This window comes from Camelus bactrianus, chromosome 3 (assembly GCF_048773025.1).
Source record: "Camelus bactrianus isolate YW-2024 breed Bactrian camel chromosome 3, ASM4877302v1, whole genome shotgun sequence".
In the NCBI taxonomy this organism is placed as follows: Eukaryota; Metazoa; Chordata; class Mammalia; order Artiodactyla; family Camelidae; genus Camelus; species Camelus bactrianus.
In genome coordinates, this window is record NC_133541.1 from 39,782,783 (window position 1) to 39,804,312 (window position 21,530).

Below are 21,530 nucleotides of genomic sequence, written 5' to 3' on the forward strand. Positions count from 1 at the left end.
AAGACAAAACACTGATTACTCTGTAGCGGGTAGTGTTTTCTAAGACATTTGCATATTCCAAAAACCTTCTTTGAAAATACCGAAATGCACGTTAATTTACATTTGTCTGGAAATAGGTCATATTCTACAAATTCTAAATGATGCACAGTAGGTAATTACAGTTTTAATAATCAACGTCTAAGAAGGTGAGGATAATAATCAGCTAAGATGGGGTTTTTAACCCAATCCTGGAACACGCCTTACTTTATACTTCCTTCAAGAACCCCAAACATGTGTGGCAATTACGTCTGAAAGACACTAAAGCAGCACCTTTGAGCTCTAATCAAAGCCAGAAATAGGAGTACAGAATAAAAGCCAAAATTGGGAGTCAAAAGAGACTGCCTGTCATCTACGTTCATTATAGATGTACATTTTTCAATCCCTTTCACACCAATTCTAGCCCAATCATTTTACTGAAAAGAACGTAATTAACATAACAGATGAAAATTGAGTCATCATTTTAAAGAAAAAAAATCAGAAAAAACTATTAAGTAGAGTTGTGGAGAATTCAAGTTATGACCAATACCTTTATGACTAATCTTTAAGGAATACTGACTTACTCATTTGATTGAAACTGAAGTTCAATTCTATAATTTTTTTCAGAAGTCTTCCCAGTGATGCTCCATCTTTATGAACATAAAGGGACTATTTGATCTTTGGAAAAATTCCAGAAATAAACTTGACATTATTTCCCACAGTCTGTAAAAAGTTGAAAGAGAGAAAGAAAGGTTATCTTGTTCAAAGACAAAAAGGCTTCTGCATCAGAATCAAAAAATCTTAAAGCTAAATAATATGCTGAGATTACAACTATGAGAAACAGAGCAAAAATGATGGCTCACCTTTTCTATCTAGCTCTTTAATAGTATTCAGTTCCATTATGCACTTAATTTTCAGTGAGATGCTTGACAAGCTTGTAGGTGTCACTGAATACAATATGGACAAAAACCATGACCCTTACCTTTTCAGGAACTATCTTTTTATCTCACTGAGAGTTCAAACTCATACACCAACAAGGATGAGGATGAACAATAGAAGTTTTAGAAGGCCTGACAACAGACCGAGGCTTGTCCTGGAAGAAAACATAGAGATCATCTTGCAGACCTCATGTGGTCCAGTTCCTCAGAGGATAAGGAAACAGAGGTGCTACAGGTAGAGAGATGTGCATACCACGGTGGGCCTGGAACTGTAACTCAGGTTCTGGACCCCCTGTCCCATACTCTGTCTAAGTCCTATGCTGAATCTGTACAAATCATATTTTAACGTTTCTCTTGGTCCCAGTTTATATTTGAGACCTACCAACTCTCATACTCTTCTGGTTCACGGAATTTAGTGATTCAAAACAGTAAACCCCAAGAATATTTACCATATTTTGTCAAAGAAATAAAAAATTTGAAAAAGTATAAATTCCTCTTCCTCTTATAAATCGATATTATGTGCTTACTCATTGCCAGACACACTGCACTGGGTGCCAGAGATAGAGCCCAGTGCCAGGTCAGGACCCTGAACCGCCCTTAGAAAGCTGATCTTCAGAGAGAAAAAATACCATGTGTCATTGAAATGCACAAAGTCTTGGGTTCGAAGATAGCACGCTAATTTAAATATCACTGAACAAGAAAACCTTTCTTAGGTCCCAAAAAGCAATGCTTTCCAAAGTTTAATAGGCATATTTGGAATCTCTTTAAAGTGAAGGTTCTGATGCAGGAGTCTGGGGTAGGGCCTGAGATTCTGAGTTCCTCTACCAGTGCTCAGGGGATGATGTGCTACTGTCCTCTGGCCATACACTGAAGGATAAAGGCCATCAAAGCAATCCATGATTGCTTTTCAAGAACAGAAAAAAGTGACTTTCTCAAATACTGAATGAATGCTTCAATAAAATCAAATTATACTCCATAGCTCCCCATAAACAACTTTTATTTCAATTATGATCATGGTCCTCAGGTCAACAGCAGTGATAGGACATCACTGATTTCAAGACACATCAGTGATGTGAAAATGGATGTGTTAGAACTGATGAAATACAGTATTCAATAAATCAGCCTTTAACTGGCATAAGTGCCAGGTATGTGCTGGGGCAGGTTATCAGACAATTGGAGCACAGGTTAAGAAGACCACATCGGATCTGCACAGGGTACCATATATGCACAAAGAAAGGACACCTAACCTGGTCTTTGGGCTAGGACATTGGCAATAAGAGGTGGAGAAAAATGACTTTGCTGTAGGAAAAAAAACAGTAGGCATCAGTCACATCTGATCCCAAGACTAAAGTTGTTAGCTTTGGGATCCTATATGAACTTAAACCCTGGGGAGGATTTTTCTCCTCTCTGTCTTTACTTCTTGGTCTAAATCAAAATCTAGAAGGACATTTTTCAACAGGTAGTCTTCTTTTTCCATGAAAGCAGTACTGACATTAATACAGAGGGCTACAAGGAGGTCTAGACATAGCAAATCACCATGCTCCAGGAAACTTGGAGTTAATTTCTTAAAAATTATGTACAGGTTTAAATTTTCTCCCTGGGATGAAAGTTTGGACAAAACATGCAATTCATGACCATAGTTGCTGCCAATCTGCTTTATGTGCTAATGAAACAATTGCTTTGTGGCCTCCAGAAATACCTTGCCCTCACCAGCCCAACTTTTTCAAAGAAGCTGAATTTCTATTTTGCATTTGAGATATACCTGTAAGTGACAGATTTCAAAACTTAAAAAAACTGAAGTAGAAGTACATTTTAAAAAGCACCATTGAAAAAAAATTAAAAGTAAAAAAAAATGCATCATTGGCTTTGAACCTATGAATTTAAGAAAGTATATTCACACAAATAAAGGCAACTACTTTTAAAAGAAATTTTCCTTTTTAGGCCTGAAAATATATAAGTGGGTATGTGTCTATATGATATATATATACTTTTATATATATTGCCTTAAGTAACTCTGTTTTTAAGACTGTCATAGCATTTTAAATATCATTTTTAGTTATTTTACACACTTTTTAGTGAAAATCATTGGTTACAACTGACTGAAAGTTATCCTAGTTCACCTTATCTTTTCAACAAAAGATAGTTTGCATAATAATTTCCACCTCTTAAAATACTGATCCGTTAATATTGTAGCATCTGTATGGGCAATCAAACTAGTTTCTAAAAAGTAAACCATTAGAGACCAAAAAGAAAGAAAGAAAGGAAAAAAGGATTAGTTGCCACTTTTAAAAAAATAAGAATGTTCAAATTCGAGGGTTTTTTTTTTTTTTTTTGCTTTGTTTTTGCTTTTTTTTAAAAATAGACTTTATTCTTTTGGAGTAATTTCAGGTTCACAATAGAACTGAGCAGAAAATACAGAATTCCCATATAGCCCTCCCTGCCCACACATATATACTCCCCTACCCTCAACATCCCTCATCAGTGTGGCATACATGGTACAATCGATGAGCCAACATGGGCACATTATTATCAACCAAAGTCCATAGTTTACATTAGGGTTCACTCTTGATGGGTTTTGACAAATGCATGATGACATGCAGCCACCACTATAGTATCATACAGAATAATTTCATTGCCTTAAAAATCCCTTGTGCTCCATCTATTCATTCCTCCCTCCCTCCCTCTCCCCAAACCCCTGGAAACCATGATCTTTTTATTGTTTCTGTAGCTGTGCCTTTTCCAGAATGTCATTTGGTTGGAATCATACAGTTTGTAGCCTTTTCAGACTGGCAAATTTGAGCTTTGTATGTGCTTTGAAAAGATTCCCTGTGAGAGGAATGCCTAAAATGTTGTGATTCTCATGGATTATTTTACGGGTGCTAAAAGCAAATGCCATGACCATATATACTTTTAACAAAGGACAGGGATAATTAGTGCTGCCATTCCCACTGCCACTTTCTGGGAACAGGTGTCGGCTACCTGCTCTACTTCTCCAGGTAAAGATTACTCATTTCCTCTGACATTTTCCAGTGTTCTTCTGAACTTCAGGTGACATAATCTGTTGCTACAGTAACATCTCCAAATGCATCAAAATACAATGAATCAAAGGAATCCAGCAACAACCTCGTTTGGCTAGGACCTAGAGCAGACTCTCTGAGTCTGCCAATGCTCCAGTTCTGAAAGCATCTATGTGAGGTTGCCAACCAGCAGCCCCTTACAATATATTAAATAATCATCCATCTCCCTTAACAGCCCAGCTACAGATATTTGCTTCCTGCTGAGATCAGAAAGCACTCGAGCTGTAGAAATCCTAGCTTGTTGGGGATGGCACAGTTCTTTGACTAAGCACCCTGCCTTTTCTCAACAAGTTAAATGAGGCAATAAGTAGAAAAGAAGCCTAGCAAATTGTGACTAAAAGAATTGAAAAACTAAATGAGCTTTTTCATTTGACAGAATGTCTCTTCTTTGGGGTGGAAAATCTCACAAAAATATCAGATTTGAATCTTGAAAATACTCTCAATATGAGTTTTCCTTCGAATGCATGACTGAGTTCCTATCAGAAAGACATAGTTCTGAAGTCATTTTGTCATTTTCAGCAAAAAGCCATATAAAGACTTCGTGTTAGCTTGAGGTATTTTTCTATTATGTTACTGAATTTTCTTTCTATTCTTTTACATCAGTAAATGAATTTGAGGTGGTGATAGGCCTGACTTCAAAGCATAATGATTTTCAGAACTGAAATGACACCTCCATAAGGTTAAGGGCAATAAAATTGTCAGGATCAAGTTAGAAAATAATTGAAATGTGAATCAGTGTATTTTTTTCCATTTGTCTTCAGGAGTTTTCCTTGGACTAGATGTAGGTTTTGACTTAATAAACTTTGTCCTTGAAAAAAATGCTTGAAATCAACACCTTGGGCTATTCCTGCTTGCAGCTGACACATCCCATGTTACTTCTAGTGAACAGCTTCATAGCCTTTTCGTGTGTTAGGCATTATGCTTGATCAGGGATAAGAAGATCAAATGTACTCTTCCTCCAAGAACTCACAGTCTACTGGGGAAACCAATATGTAATCCATGTCAAGATGCCAACGTAGCAGTATTTTATGGGATGCCAGAGGGCTTCAAAGAAGCAGCAACTAACCCAGACTGGTCACCACAAGCAAGGGGTCCAGGGAGATGGATCACTGGGAGGATGGAAGGAAAATAAGGTGAAGAAGGACATTTCAGGATGGGAGGACAAGCATAGGTGAGGGCACAGAGGAGTCAGACTTGATTCCTAACAGAAACCAGCACTAGATTTGGGTCTGAGTGGCGCACAGTAAGTGGGAGAGGCAAGGAAAAGGATCGAGCATGAACCTGGAGAGGGAAGCAGGTTTCCAGCTCATGAAGCATTTTGGGTGCCATGTTAGGGACACGTTGATTGAGAAACTGAAATCTTTACCACAAGTTGTAACAGTCGTCACAGAAATGATGAACACAACTACCTTGTCTGGATTTGACATTTTTGAAGCCTATAAAACATGTACCAGATTATTCCTATATTCCTACGCACACTGAGAACATAAAACCCCCACCTGCAAGGCCCAGATGAGTGAAATGCCTTCCCATGCCCACACAAAATAAAAATGACTACACACCAGTGGTCAGACAGTAGTAATGTCAGGAAAAGACTGTTAATAAGTGGGTGCACAGGGAAGAGATATGGTGGTAATTAGAGGACAGATAAACCATTGTCCTTTATTAAGCTGTAAAAGCCCCAAATTAAAACCTTCAAATTCTGCAGTAGCTCAAAGATAGATTCCCTGAGGATGAAATGTACAGCATGGTGACTAGAGTTCACAGTGCTGTACTGTATATTGAAAAGTTGTTGATAGAGTAGATCTTAGAAGTTCTCCTCACAAGAAAAAAAGATTTTGTAACTGCGTGTCATGATAGATGCTAACTAGACTTGTAGCGATCATTTCACGATATACACAAATAGTGGCTCATTATGTTGTACCCTTGAAACTAGCATAATGTTATATGTCAATATAGCTCAGTAAAACAAATACATAAATAATTGTAAATAAATTAATTAATTAACTGAAAATAAAAGATTGATTCCATGAGGCTGGAGAGATCTCTAGGTTGAAGAGTGATGAAGAACAAATGGAAATAACGAACAGACAAAAGGAAATTTCTTAAGATCCAGGATTAATTGGTAGAAGAGGAAAGAGCAATGATTTAAGAAAACAAAGGCCAAAACTTTGGTGATGAGTAATTATGAACTGTGTGGGGTGGATAGAAGAAACTTGCAGAGGAAATTTAAATCATGCAGCAAAGGTACTTTGTCTACAGTTTAACTGCCTTGGACAATTTCTTCTTCCTCCTCTTCTTTACCTTTTTCCTCTTGCGCTTTGAAGTAAATTAACTTCATATTCCAATTACTTCTAGGTCTGGTCTTTCTCTAACCCTGTGAGATTTTGGGGGGTTAATTACAGATACTATAAACTTCTCCTTTAGGTAGTGTTCCTATTAAAAGTAGAAATTTCAGTGGAAACTTCTATTTCTACCTCAATCTAACTTCTACCCTCACTACTACCTTGGACCTGCATACTCTTTGCAAGATGCGTGCCAAGAGGGCAGTATAGTGCAATGGGTAACAGCATGGTTTCTGAACGCAAACGACATTTGCTTGAGTCCCAAGGCTGCTGCTGCACTCTGTAATTTTGGGGAAAAATACTTAACTGCCCCATGGTTCTATTTTCCAATCTCTACAGAGAAGGAAGATGACAATACGGTTGAAAGAGACTGGCCTGTGGGAGAGATGCCTGGAGCTGCAGTGTACACATTGCAGCTGTGAAGGGCAGGTCAAGAGCAGCAAAGCAACCTTGGCCCTGACACTCTTGGGTTACTGTGCCAGCCCTGGATTACCTGTCTCCATAATGCTCCATGTGGGAGGGGGAAAAAATCCTATCTTACTTAAGCAACTTTATTTAGATTTTCTCTTAACCAATAAAGTAGTCTATCCAAAGTCAAAGTCCGTCTCAAATTCCAACTCTTCTAAAATGTTCTCCCTCCAACTCATATTTCAGTTGGATCAGAAGTTATCTCTCCTTCCTCTGAATCGTTGTATTCCTCATTGTATACTTACCTCTAATTTGCAACATTGCTTAGCCCTTATTAGATTCATAACTGATGTCCATGACAGGATTATAAACTACGTGAGGGCAGGGACCAGGTCTTTGCCCATAGGGTCCATAGTACGTTGTGCTAGAAATATGTGCTGACTGCCTGATTGATGTAAAGCATGAATTTTTAAAACAAAAAACACAACACATTATTTTCTCTAACAAAAGGTTTCATGGTCTGAAAAATAGGCAAATTAAATTAAATTAAGTAAAGTAATAAATGTAAATAAGTTTAAAGGGCAGACATCCAAGAGTTTTTAGGCTGAGTTAATAGGGTGTTTTTGCTGTTTCATATTTTTTAAAAAACAACATACATAGGCTTTGTATCATTTGCATTCTAAGAATAAACAATGGCCGGTTCTGCCGTCTGTTTCCCAAAGCAGAGGATGGTATATTATTTTACTTCACAGTTACATCAAATAAAGCTTGACATAAAATGAAGGTTCCTTTTGGTACAGGTAGATTGAATGGCTCTTTCCCATTTGATAGGTGGGCTCCTATGTCCTTCAGCCATTAGAGTTTTTTTATCAAAGCTAGCTTTGAAGACATATTTGGAGGAGATACATGGGTGTCTCTATCTCTTGTCCTTTTTTATGAAATCAGTCCCATAAGAGCTCTGTTGGCATGGAGTCTACAATCTCATCCGATATGATTAGAGATTGCTCAATTATTCCAGAGAAACTGATGTCACATTTCTCAATGCCATGACAACGTACCCCTTTGTAAACAAGAATGAATTATTTTCCTCCAAGTAACAGTGGTAGATAGAAATAGAATAATAAAAGCTGTCAAGGATCTCAAGAAATCATCAGATTCATTTGCCTGCACTATGCCAGATGGTGTTTTAAAGCCCTTGGATAATGGAGAACCTGTAACTTACTATCCAGGCATTGCCCGAAACTTGGCATCTCTGATTTCTAATTTCAAACATTTACATATGGAAGGGCATTCCTGCTGTCCATGTTTGATGCATTTCTCATCCCAGTATCTCCCCAATACCTTCAAGCATATGGATCATGATAGACTAGGCTAGGCTACATTAACAAATAGATCTACAAATGTGTATAGACTCAAACCCAATAAAAGCTTGTTTCTCACTTAGTTAATAGTCCAAATGAAGAGCTTCTGACCATGAGGTGACTCTGCTCCATGTGGTAATTCAGATTCCTAGGCTCCCTTCATACAGTGGCCCCATCATCTTCACTGTGTGGCTCCCAAGTTTTCCAAAGCGGAGGGGGCAGGGAGTGAAAGTAGTGGAGGGAGGTCATTATCCAAATTGTTCAAAAGGAGAAAATACCTGGAAGAGAGTGTGTGTCTGGGCGACTTTAAGAGGACATGCCCAGAAATAACCACCTCACTTGCATGCATCCACACGACACTTCTACGTGTAAGAGAGTCTGAGATAGATACTTTGATGTCTCCAGGATAAAACCAAAAGGGATTTTGGTAAAAACCAATTGTTCCTGTTACATGGATTCTGTTTTCCCATGGCCCTAAAGTATCCATTCATTAATTCAGTATGGTTATGGAGACCCTACCCTCTATTGCTTACAAGCTAGCTGGAAAGAGACATATTATTCACAGTCACAAACACTATATTATACATAAACAATTGTAAACTGAGACAAGTGCATGGAGAGAGGGGACAGAGTGCTACGAGGGTCTGTAACAGACTTAGAGTGAGGAATCAGGTGAAGCATCTCTGAGGAAGGGACACTTTTTTGCTGTCATCTGAAGAATGAATACTTTTTAGTTTATCATATTCTGTTATTTGTCCTGAAACAGCATTTTCTTTCTTTCTTTGATAGAATTATCAAAGAAAAGGATGATTAATTATCAAAGGAGGGAAGATTAATGAAATAAAATAGCACACATTTCTATCTCCCATTACACAGATCCCCATTATATGGTTTTATAACAGGTAACCAGTGTGTATACATACCCAGTACCCTGCCTCATGTTTCAACCAGCTGCCATTACCAGCATTTCCAGCAATCAAACAGATGAGTTTAAGCTCTTTTTAGTTTAAGAGTGGGGGGGTCACCTCAAGTGATGACCACTGTTACTGGCAAAATTCAGAAGTAAGTAAGGAAGCATTGGACAATCTTGTAAGCAGTGTTGTCAAGTTTTATAGAAAATGGGAAAATCATTTAGAACACAGCAGAATCTCTAATCTGCCCTTGAGTCTTCCCTCAAGTTTTGTTTCCATCTCTGCTTCTACAAAGGCTACCCACTGCCAGCTCTCTCATCCCCTTTCCTCTACTCCATGCTCCTTTCTACCCATGGCTTTTCTTACCCATAGTTCCTGATGGCTACTTTCTTTGTGCCTCTTGGCTTTGGGGTTATTTCACTTCCCACATCTTCTGATCCTTCTGCTACCACCGTCTTTTTGGATGTTTTGTATTCATTGTCCCCAAGAGAGGAACGTGGAGGAAACATTAGACCTTGTTCCCTAGCCGGCCCACAGGTGCTACCTTAGGCTCAGAAACAGATGTCAAGTGGAGCCGGTTATGTGTGGCCAGGGTACAAAACAGGTCTGTGGTTCCTGACACAAAGTATAAGGATTCATTTTTATTCATGGCTGCAGTGGACCAGATTTATTCTCCTGCCTGAAGTAATTTTTTCAAATAGGCACAATATGTGAAATAATACTGTTCAGATATTGAACTTCCATTGGTGAAGGAAGGTGAATCCTGATGGAGGGAAACAAATCAGGGCAGCCCTACAATTGACCCAGTTTACCGTCAGGAGAGAGTTACCAGGGCACAGATGAGTGAGGAGACCCCAGGCAGAGCTCGGTGGACTTTCTTTATTGGGGACATGGGGCTGGGGATCTGGAAAATCCGGACTGCAGAGCTGATCGTTTTAGGCTTCATGCTTATTTATGAACAGGGGGAGTGAGAAGATTATCATCAGGAATTCAAGGCATTACCAAACAAGCACAGTCAAAAGAGACCACCATTCCTCATCTGTCCTCTCTGTCCCCTTCATGTCCCACTCCCGAGAGCCCCACCCTACTTCTACAGGACTTCACCTGCATCTTCTAACTGTTTCCAGAAGTCTCTTCTCTAGCAGTAACCTTGCTCCCAAATAAGTATTTCCCAATTAAAACTCTGCTTTTGCATATTTTAGTCAAGTGTTCTGTCACTCTTCATCCTATTTTCCTATTTTTTCCAAGTACATATAATTATGAAAAATATTTTATTAACTTAATTACATATATTTTGAAATTGTCCATTAAGTTAAAAACTCTTTCTGTCCTTTTCAGCTGTTTCTCTGGGGCCTGACACAGCGTGAATGCAAACAACAAATATAAATAAATAAAATTGTGTGTGGAAGGAAGAAAGGTGTTCACAATACAGCATAGCAAGTAACTGGCAGTTTAAACCCCTTGGGTGTGTTTGAATTTTAAAATAACAAGTTCACTTTAAGAAATCTGGACCTAGTAGACTTTGTAGGGAATATAAAGGCCTGTCTCCGCGGACTCTTCTGCTCAGAACTATAAAGAGTGGTGCCAGTTACCTGAAATGGTCAATTTCTGAAAGAAGCTACCTCTTCCTAATATTTCTCATTTTTCAAAGTCTCCTCTGACTAAGGAAATTTGTCTCCTAAGAACATGAAAGTTAACTGTATTTGTTTTACTGCTAAAACAGTTTAAACAAACAGAATGACTGATTCAATCAGCAGGGATCCTTGAAACACTGGAGATCTTGGGGCCTTTATCAAAGTTGGAGCAAAAAGTGGGGGCAAGAAGGAAGGAAAGGTTGGGGATTTCTTGTTTCATGAATAAGACTTAAAGGAAAAACCCTAAGTTTATTCAATTCTTTCAGATGGAAGCAGACTTGGAACTGTATAAGATCTATAAGGTCTTTGATAAAATTCAGAATGTTTTTAATTTCCCTGCATTTGTGTCCAGTTTGCCATCCATAAGCATTTTCAGTATGAGTCTTAATAATGGAAAGAATTTGCTTGTGTTAATGGTGAGGCCGATATGGGCAGTCTGTACCAGACTGGGTGTGGGGAGCAGGACAGAGAGAGAAAACGTCCACGTGCCCAAAGGTTGGAAGTACCTGACAAGGGAAAAAGAAAGATCAGGGAGATACGTTCTTAAGAGAGAACGTGGGCTGAACTTCAGGAAGACCTAAGAGGGACTTCCTGATTTGTTTTTAGTGATTCCTGCCACCCCCCACAACACAGGGATGGGAGAAGGGTGCATGCAGTTTGATCTCCAGCCCCTAGATTGCTTGTGTAATAGCAGATTCCTGAGTCCCATACAAGACCAAATACTTCTGACTCTCTGAGGGGCACACCTAGGAATCTGAATTTTGAATATGCAGCCCAATGAGCCTGGTGCACAGTAGAAAACAATTACAAGGAATTGACCAGTTATCTGCAAAACTACATTACCAGTATCCTTAGCTTCTGTGTTATCAATAGCAGTGACAACTGCAGTGTGTAAATAGGCGTAAAATGTGGTAACTGCAGCGGGATCTTTAGATGCTATACAATGCTGCGAGTGTCTATTTGCAGTTTGCTTTGTATCTGGCCCCTGAGCATTTGCACAGGCTCCAAAAGCAATAATCACTTTCTGTCAACTCTAGTTTGTGGGGCCTACGTCAGTTTGTTGTGCTTTTGCTTTCTTTTCTAATTAAAGGACTGAAAAGACCACAAGTGAGATTTCTTTCCTTTATAACTCACCTAATACATTCCAATTCCAAATGCCACTCTCCAGTGGTGGCAGGAACCAGCTTGTCAGTTCTGAGATTTCCCTGTGAGCGTCTCTTTGTTTTTTAACTAGCAGAGTGGAGACCTGGGGACAGAGGAAGAGTCTAATAGCTGCTAAGGGACCAACTAATCTGTTACAGGTTTTTTTAACCTTCCACAATGCTCTTAGAGAAGCTTTTCAAGTTGTAATTACTGTGCTGTGCTTGCGTGCCCAGATTTTAAGCACATTTTTTTAAAAGAACTTTTTTTTGATAAAGCATGATACATTATTTGCAGGTTTTCTAAAACATGTAGCAATTTTGTTGAGGCCACTGATATGAAATTATGCCTTGTTTCACTCAGAGAGACAGAGAAAGGGGGAGAGAGAGACTAGCAAACATTGGCAAGGATGGAGCAAGTGATTATTCTTTTAAGTTGCACCTCAGTTGTACCTTTTGCTTCAGAGAAAAACAATGAAACCTTTGTAGTATGTTGACATCTCTTTTAGCAAAAGAACTTAAACCAAAGAAAACAAAATTAACCTAGGATCTTTCAGTATTTGTTACCTTAAGAACGAAAGCAGAATTGGGTATACTGTAGTATCATCCACGTAAGCGTGGTGTATATCTCCTGGGTTGTAGACTGTGCTTGCTGGAAGACACTTGAGTGATTACAAAAACTTTTCTTATCTTCAGTTTACTAATTACTAAAATGATCATTGAGAGCCAAAAACATATAAATAGCTTCCCCATGATCTTACCCTTATTTAGTGGCCATGTTAGGACCAGAGCCCAGATTCTTTGAAGATTTATCTTATACTTATTTCCTCAAAATTAAGACATACATACAAAGCCCTCTTCTTGGGAAGCAGCCAGGTACCCAAAATGGAGCACATTGGAGTCTGATGCACCTAAGCAGAGATTCTGACTTCATTTGCAAAGCCTTGGGAAAATTATTCAAGCTCTCTGAGCCCAATCTCCTTTGGTGAAAATGAGAATAATATTTAGTGCACATAGTGGTTTGTTCAACAAATATTTGGGCAGCTACTTAGAACCAATCACTGTTTTAAGGCACTGGGAATGCAGCAATGAACAAAACGAGAACTCTTGCTGTCACGGAGTTTGTATTCTAGTGGGCACATAGGAACAATAGAAATAAACAGGTAACGTGTATAGGACATCAGGTAGTTGCAAGTGCTTCAGAGAAAACAAGAGAATGGAACTGGAATTACCAGGCTCGATGAGGTATGAGCAGATGGGTATGTGTTATTTTAAATATGGTAGTCTGGAGAGACATTATTGATAAAGGGATAGTTGAGGAGGTATGTGGAGAAAGTGAGTGATAAGAACATTCCAGAAAAATAGCAAACTAAACCCCCTTGAGGGAAAACATATTCAGTCTGTTGGAGTACCAGCACAGAGGTGGTGTGGCTGGAGTGAAATAAACCAGAATCAGAGCGGGAGGGAGAGACTGGGCCAGGGGAGGGGCCCACAGAGACATCCTGTAAGATCTGTAGCCACTGTAAACATTTCAGCTTCTGTTTAAATAAAATGGGAAACGACTGCAAAGCTCTGAGCAGAGGAGTGACATAACGACTTATATTTTAAAAGGACTATTCTGGCTGCTGTGTTGGAATAAACTGTAAAGGCAGCAAGGGTGGAAGCCAAAAGACCAGAGAAGATGATTTTGCGATAACCCAGGAAAAAGACAAGATGATCATCGAAAGACGTCAGATGTTGGATATAATTTGAAGAAATACTAAACAGGTTTTGCTGAGAGATTAGATATAGACTCTGAGAGAAAGAGAGGAGTTCAAGATGTATCCAAAATCTTTTCCCACATTATTAGAAGGATATAAAAGAACTTGGGAGGCAGAGGTATAGGGGGAAGATGGACTTGAGACATGTTAATTTTGAGATGCCTACAGGCCATCTAGATAGAGGTAGTGAGCAGCCAGGCACCTGGAAGGTGGAGTTCAGGGTAGAGGGTCTACATTGGAGAGTCATCAGCCTATAATGGTATTTAAGGCCACAAGACTGGCTGAACCCTTTCTGAGAGGAAGTGTAACTAAACTGAGTCAGTGTCAGTAGGAGGGAATGGTCAGCTGTGTCCAGTATTGCTGAGAGCTCAAATAAGACAAGGGCTAGGAAATAACCACTGGTTTTAACTAAATGAAGGCAATGGGTGACCTTGACTGGTGGAATGACGGAAGCAAAGGCCTGCATGGTGTGTGCTCAAAAGATAATGATAAACTTGGGGGGAAACCTAACAAATGAATAGCAAAATTAGCAAAAACGAACACAAAAGAGCCCACAAAAAAAGAAATGCATGTGGCAGATAGAATACAAAACAGAGAAAAATATGTTCAGCTTCACTCATAATAAGAGAAATACAAAATACAACAATATTGAGATACCATTTCTCAGTTTAGTGAAAATCCAAAAGTTTAAAAATAAAAACTCTGCTGCAAGGCTATAGAGAAACAGCTATATATATATATATATATATATACACACACATATATATATATACACACACACACACACACATATATATATATACACACACATACACATATATACACACACACACACATATATAGTATATATCTATATATATTACCTATACATATACTGTGTGTACATTTGTTTATTTACTTATTTATTCTCACCTCTTTGACTCAACAATCCCAATCTAGAAATCTATCTCAGCCTAAATGTCCATCAACAGGTGACTGGATAAAGAAGATGTGGTATATTTATACAATGGAATACTACTCAGCCATAAAAAACCAACAACATAACGCCATTTGCAGCAACATGGATGCTCCTGGAGAATGTCATTCTAAGTGAAGTAAGCCAGAAAGAGAAAGAAAAATACCATATGAGATCACTTATATGTGGAATCTAAAAAACAAAAACAAAACAAACAAACAAACAAAAAACAAAGCATAAATACAAAACAGAAATAGACTCATAGACATAGAATACAAACTTGTGATTGCCAAGGGGGCGGAGGTGGGAAGGGATAGACTGGGATTTCAAAATTGTAGAATAGATAAACAAGATTATACTGTATAGCACAGGGAAATATACACAAAATCTTATGGTAGCTCACAGAGAAAACAGTGTGACAATATATATATGTTTACATATAACTGAAAAATTGTTCTGAACACTGGAATTTGACACAACATTGTAAAATGATTATAAATCAATAAAAAATGTTTTAAAAAAAAGAAATCTATCTCAAACCTGGCAAAAATAGAAAATGACAGATGCACAAGACTTTTTCCCTGCAGCAATACTTAAAAAAGCAAAGACTGGAAACAATCTAAGTGTCCATTAATAGTGGCTGGAGTGCTATGCAGGTATAAAAAGGAATGAGAAAGATCCCTGTATACCAAGAAGACTGATCTCTGGGATGCATTGTTCACTTAAGAAGCACCATGTGGAACGGTGTTATACTCTATAATCTATAGTGTGATACTATTTGTATAAGAAGTAAAAGAATGCTTACATTTTAAAAAGAGTAACAACGGAAGGAAAAAACAAGACTATAAAATAGCCACCTATAGATAGAGAAGAATCATCATAGAAGAAACAGACTTCAAGTCAGACTTAGAAGATTGTGCCTTGTTTTATAATTTTGGTTTTATATGTAATTTTGATTTTGAAACTATTTAAATATTTTACATAAATATGAAATAAAATTTTTTAAAAGTTAAATTAAAAATGAAATTTAAATTAAATATAAAAAAGAAAAATAATCATAAGGAAAGATCAAAACAATTTTGGAAAATAATGGGAAGTAAAGGAGCCCTAAATGTATATCAAGCTCTCACAAAGAAACTGACTTTTAAATATAATATTTTGACTGAGCATCATTAGTCCCTCCCTATGAAATATATTCTAAGAGCAAAACGAATGACAGATAAAGCTTAAATTGCATTCATTAGGATTGTTGTTGAATTATTATTTTTATTAATTACTTGCATTTTCTTTGAAAGCACTTTATTTATTATAGGATAAAAATAAATAATTATACCAACATGACAGGGAATCAAGATTTTTCAGCTTAAGAGGAAAGAGACATAAATAAAAAGTCAAAGAAATCAAGTGAAATGTCTGTAATCTTAAATCTGAATTAGTAAAAGCAGTAAAGACTTGTGATTTGATCTTTTTTTTCTTTCAAAAAAAATTTAAAAAAACATATTTCCTGGCTCTGTTCACTAAAGAGGCCTGGGAGCCATGAAACACTAGTAGTAGTTAGTACCCCTAGTGCCCAGCTTATGGCCCCAAAATACCATTTCCCATGGAAGAAGCAAGTTCATTGTGAAAAAGGCTCATTCCAAATCTGAGGCAGGAAATAGACAAAATGAGCCAAGGATGTCTTTTTTTTTTTTTTTTTCACAAACCAGAAAAGGGTAATAGGGTATTGTTAAAAGGACACAGGAATCAAATTGAAGGGGCTCTCACTATGGAAGAAAGAGGGACAATGTGTACATCAAAAAGAATAGCTGTAATAGATGGAAAACCATCCAAAAAATCTGTGGATTCATAATATACTTAAGAGGGAGATTACAAACTGGAGAGGAACTGCGAACAAGAGAAATAAATACATAATCCCTTTGAAGAAAAACATTGTGATTGCTGGAGGAGGGTTGTGGAGTAAAGAGAGGTTTGTTTGCAAGTTTGTGTTTCAAAACGGGAGATGTTACAGGATGCTTTGCATGTTGACAGAAACAATCAAATGGAGACCGGAAGACTGATGATGCAGGACAGAAGACGATTAATTATTGAGCAATTCTCATGAGTAGGTGAGAGGTGATGGGATCTAGCACACAAAGAGAAGAGCTGGCATAGATAGCAGCATGACAATGCCTCCATGGTAACCAGAGTGAAGGAAGCATGTATGGACCACAGGCAGGTAGCTGGTGTTGGGCTGGAGAGGATGTGGATGGTCTCCTCTGACTGTTTTCTCAGAGAAAAAAGAATGGGAAGGAGGTTAGGAAAGAGTTGTTTGAGATTTGATGGGAGCACAGATTTGAAGTAGTTGTGTGGGGGAGTAGGGAGAGGGTGTGGACTGAGGAAGTAAATAGAATTGCCAGGCAGCACCAAAATCCCAGGGGGATGATTGCTTACTGGTTTGAAGACGACCCAAGTGAAATAGTGGTGTGCTGTTTTCTTGTCACGTTCAGCCACTGTACATGTGGGTATATGCACAGAGTAAGTGATGAACTATACTTCGCCAACATTGTGTGAGGATTAATTGAGATTTATGTATAAAATAATGCCTGATCAGGTACTTTCACACTTACCAATGTATTTTCCCTTAAGCTTAATTCTCTAGGCCATACAAAAGGGTGAGAAAAAAAGGAAAAGAGTTGATACTCAAAATAACAAAAACAAATTTAGAAAGGGATATGTGTATAACCTATATTAAAAAGCCCAGAAAATTTTGCTAAGGGATACAAAAGAAGACATAAATACTGTGATGTCAATACTTTCCAAGTTAATTCATGAATTTAAAGCTATACCAATAGAAATTCAACCAGGCCATTTTAGAATGCTAGAAAATAAGTCTAGAATTAATTAGGGAAAGTAAACATGCATGGATATGATTTCTTAAAAAGCTAACTTTTTTTAGACTTTTCACATGAGGATTTATTGTATTTTGGTAAGGATAATGGTTTTTCAAACTGTCCAGGTGAATTCTGGGTCCCCCACTCATCCATGACTGAGCCTCTCTGTGCCTTCAGCTGCCTCGTCTGTAAATGGTTTATGTTCATTTGTGCCATCCATCAGAGTGGCAAAGGCCTTAGGATAATGCTTGGCTCATAGCAACAATGATAGGTAACATTTACTGGGTGTTTATTATGCATGAGGCTCTGTCCTAGTCACTTTACATTTATTTATTTTTGTTCATTGTAACTCTCCAAGGAGTCCAAGGCACTGCGAGGTTAAAGAATTTGCCTAAGATCACAGGGCTAATTAGTGAAAAAATCAGGATACATAAAGACTGAACACTTAGCCACTACACTAAACTGTATCAAATAATAATGTGAGCAAGAAGAACAGAAAGAAGAGAGTCACATTACCAAAAACAATGTATTGTAAGGTAACAAACATTAAAACAATATAGCATTGCTACCAAAATTGGTATGTATGACAATATAGAAAATCCAGAAATGTACTTAGTCATACATAGTAATTACATAGTAATCTTACCTTAGATAAAGCCCAGCTCCTCAAAACAACAGGAAAAGTTTATGCTGATCTGATTGATAGACGTCTATATGTTAACATAGCTCCCAGATAAAGGGCAAATAGACATAAACACTTCAGTGTTTTACAAGATTCGTTCATTTATTTATCTAGGTTCATTTCATTCAGCAAAGTAACATTATGTGAATTCATTTCTTTTCTAAATTAACAGTGATCTAAATATCCTAGATAAATTAAAGAGGCTGAATTTGATTTACCCAAGTGTTGGCTGGTAGTTTAGAATGTTCAGTGTATACACTTAACAGAATCAGCCTGCCAGGGCTGCCGTAACAAAGTACCACAAACTGGATGCCTTAAATAACAGAAATTTACTGTCTCAGGGTTTAGAGGCCAGATGTCCAAGATTAAGGTGTCACTAGGGTGGTCCCCTTCTGAGAGCTGTGAGGGAAGGATTGTTCCCAGCCTCTCTCCTTGACTTGTAGTTGGCCATGTCCTCTCTCTGTCTCTTCACCTCATCTTCCCTCTCCATTTGTCTGTGTTCACATTTCCCATCTTTATGAGGATACCAGTCACATGGAATTAGGGTCCTGCCTAACGATCTTATTTTAACTTAATTACTACTTATCTCCAAATAAGGTCCACATACTGTGGTACTGAGGGTTAGAACTCCAACATATAGTTTCTTTTTTTTTTTTTTTTTGAGGGACACAAGTCAACCCATAACACTTAATATTTGAGTGTGAACCATAGTAGCCACAGACCCTTAAAAAAGCTGTCCCGTTGGCCTCATTGATATTTTCTTCAGCAGATCCCTGTCAATGAACCATGTATGTCTAATCCTTTTCAGGAATTAATCAAGGTGCATTTAAAACCTCAGCACAATGTAATTCTTCTGGGTGACATCGAAGAGTCACTTACTCGTTTTGCAGGAAGACAAAATGCGTTTCTTGGCCCTGGCCCAATGTTTCTGCAGTTGTATAAGAACCACCTTAGTATTTCAAAAAGTCCAGATCATTAAACAAGGGCAGCAATCACATATACAACACACTCCTTCACAACGACATGGAAATAACAATGGGGAAACAAGCACTCAACACGCAAGGCAGAAGAAAATGGGTTAGGAAAACAAAGATTGGGTGTGGGCAAGAATCAGTGGGAATATGAAGTAGGGGTGAACTCTCTGTCCCATAATTCCAAGATGTCTGGTGTCACAGTCCAAGAGCCAACTTTGCCACACCCCCAACCCTGCACAATAGGACCCCACACACCAGTTGGTGGATTACCAACTGTGACTTGGAAAGCCTCCCTGTGGTGGGCACAAATACTCATCTCTAATCAGCTCCATCCCTCAGTCCCTCTCCTTTATTTTTATCACCAAGCCCTCACATCACTCACATTGTTAGCTCTAAAACAGGTCTTGAAACCATCCATTTATCTACATCTTCACTGTTGTCATGTTTACCCAAACCACTATTATCTCTTGCCCAGACACTACCTGTACTCCTGTGTCTGGCTTTACCTTAACCCCAGGCTAATCTAGTCTCTACAGAGCAGACTCCTTGTTTGCAATGTTTCATTGAGCTTTTAAACAAAACCCACTGTACTTACCAGACCTGCACTACCTGGCCCGTCCTTCTTCGTTTCCTTCCTCTCTCCCTCTTGCCCAGCCTCTCTGCCATCCTTTATTTCCTTGAATATTCCAAACACTTTCTGGCTTCAGGGTCTTCACACATCCTTTTCCCTCTTTCTGGGAACTTAGCTAATATTCAGCCAGCATACACTGATACCCTTGAACTGGTTGTGAAAACAGTGAAATCCCTCTCTACCCCATCGGGAAGTAATGCTACCCTGTGTCCCTGCACACCCCCACATACATCCATCTTACCCCTATCCTAGAACCCCCTGGACCTCCACACTTCCAGCAACTGAAGGAATAATGCCTGGCCCTAGGTGAGGCCTGGAAGACCTCACATTGGTCAGTATTCAACCAGAGAAACAAAGCCAGTAGGAGACATATAGTAAGGGGTTTGTTACAAGGAATTGGCTTATGCAATTATGGGGGCTGCAAGCTAAGTCACAAATCTGTAAGGGAGGAAGGGCAGACTGGAAGTCAGGAATGAGCCGAAGTTGCCGTCCACAGCAGAATTTTTCTTCTGAGAAGCTTCAGTTCCACTGTAAATAACAGGCTTCTTGGCTGATTGAATCAAGCCCATTGAGTCTCCTTTACTAAAAGTCAGCTGGTGTTGAGTGTGTCAGGACTGTTGCCCAGCTAAACTGACCGTCACAGATGTTGCTCCACACCAGGGTTGCTGCTGGTCCGCCTTACCAGTAGTTCAGTACTTTCAATATCATCACGGCCTGAACTCTCCCCCCTCATCAACCTTGCTCCTCAGATGACAGGCTCCTTTTTTCCTTTATATCCTTCAGGACCCCACTTAAATGTCACCTCCTTACAGAGACCTCTCCTCACTACCCTCTGGGGCATCCCCTCTCAGAGGGACCTGCTCTCTATTCTTTCTCCCGCCCGCATTCTTTCTCTTCACTCCACTTACTACAGGTTGCTAATCATGTGTTTTCTTTGTTTCTTGACTGATACTGTCTGTCATTCCCATAAAACTGCATGCCCCATGAGTGCCAAGGTTTTTATGTGTACAGCATGGCATACTATGAGTTAATGACCATAGGCTCAATTCATATTTGTCAAATGAGTGAATGTCATCACGGGTTACTGTATTTGCCTGAGACACAGAGATCTGACTTGCTGTGCACTCACACACACCTGTTTGCCTTGCCCTGCAGCCACCTTCCACGTGCAGAGTCCCATTGAATCAGGCGTCACTGCTCTGGCACAAGCGAAGATTCAGTGCAAACACACTGATGGAGTACTACTTTTAGAGAAAACCGCTAAGAACTGGCTGATCTGCTTAACCTCCACAAGGTGAGTTCCTCCCCATCCCCAAATCATGTTTTTATTCCAATATATAACCCTCAGTCTTATCTCTGATGTCTGACCCAGGTCAGCTCCCACTAAAACAAGGGGCGTTTGTTGGAAGTGTGATGTTAAATGCTTGTGCGGAAGGGTAGACACAACTCATGAATGAATGCTGGGGGGATGGGTCTCCTTGCTAGCAGGCCCTGGAGTAGGACGTAATCAAATAAAAGGCACAAATAGAGAACCTCACTAATTGGTATGGATTTGCCAAGATCACCCCTCACCACAATGTCCAATCAGGAAGCACACAGGGATCCACCAGATTGCTCCTTAATTCCCTCACTTCTCATCATTTCTAATCGTTTGCTTTCTTCTGATCCAGTAGCATATTTAAGAGATGCCCACTCTTAGCTTCCTTGTTCTATGTCTGCAGTATTGGGCAGTGATGCCTGCTGGAAATGTGGACTTCCTCATAGTTTGAATAGGTTTCATGGCATTTCTTGATGAAGTAGATATTTGCCCCCCACTCACTTGCTAACACA

General features: G+C 38.9%; 1 long non-coding RNA gene across 1 annotated transcript in view; it reads left to right on the plus strand.

Moving 5' to 3' along the window:
- The window catches only part of LOC141575231 (uncharacterized), a 371,436-nt gene extending 350,464 nt beyond the window's left edge, over positions 1 to 20,972 (plus strand). The window contains exon 3 of the long non-coding RNA XR_012502670.1: positions 20,856 to 20,972. This is a non-coding gene — a long non-coding RNA (uncharacterized LOC141575231). The remainder of the gene's footprint in view (positions 1 to 20,855) is intronic.
- Positions 20,973 to 21,530: the final 558 nt, after the last annotated feature.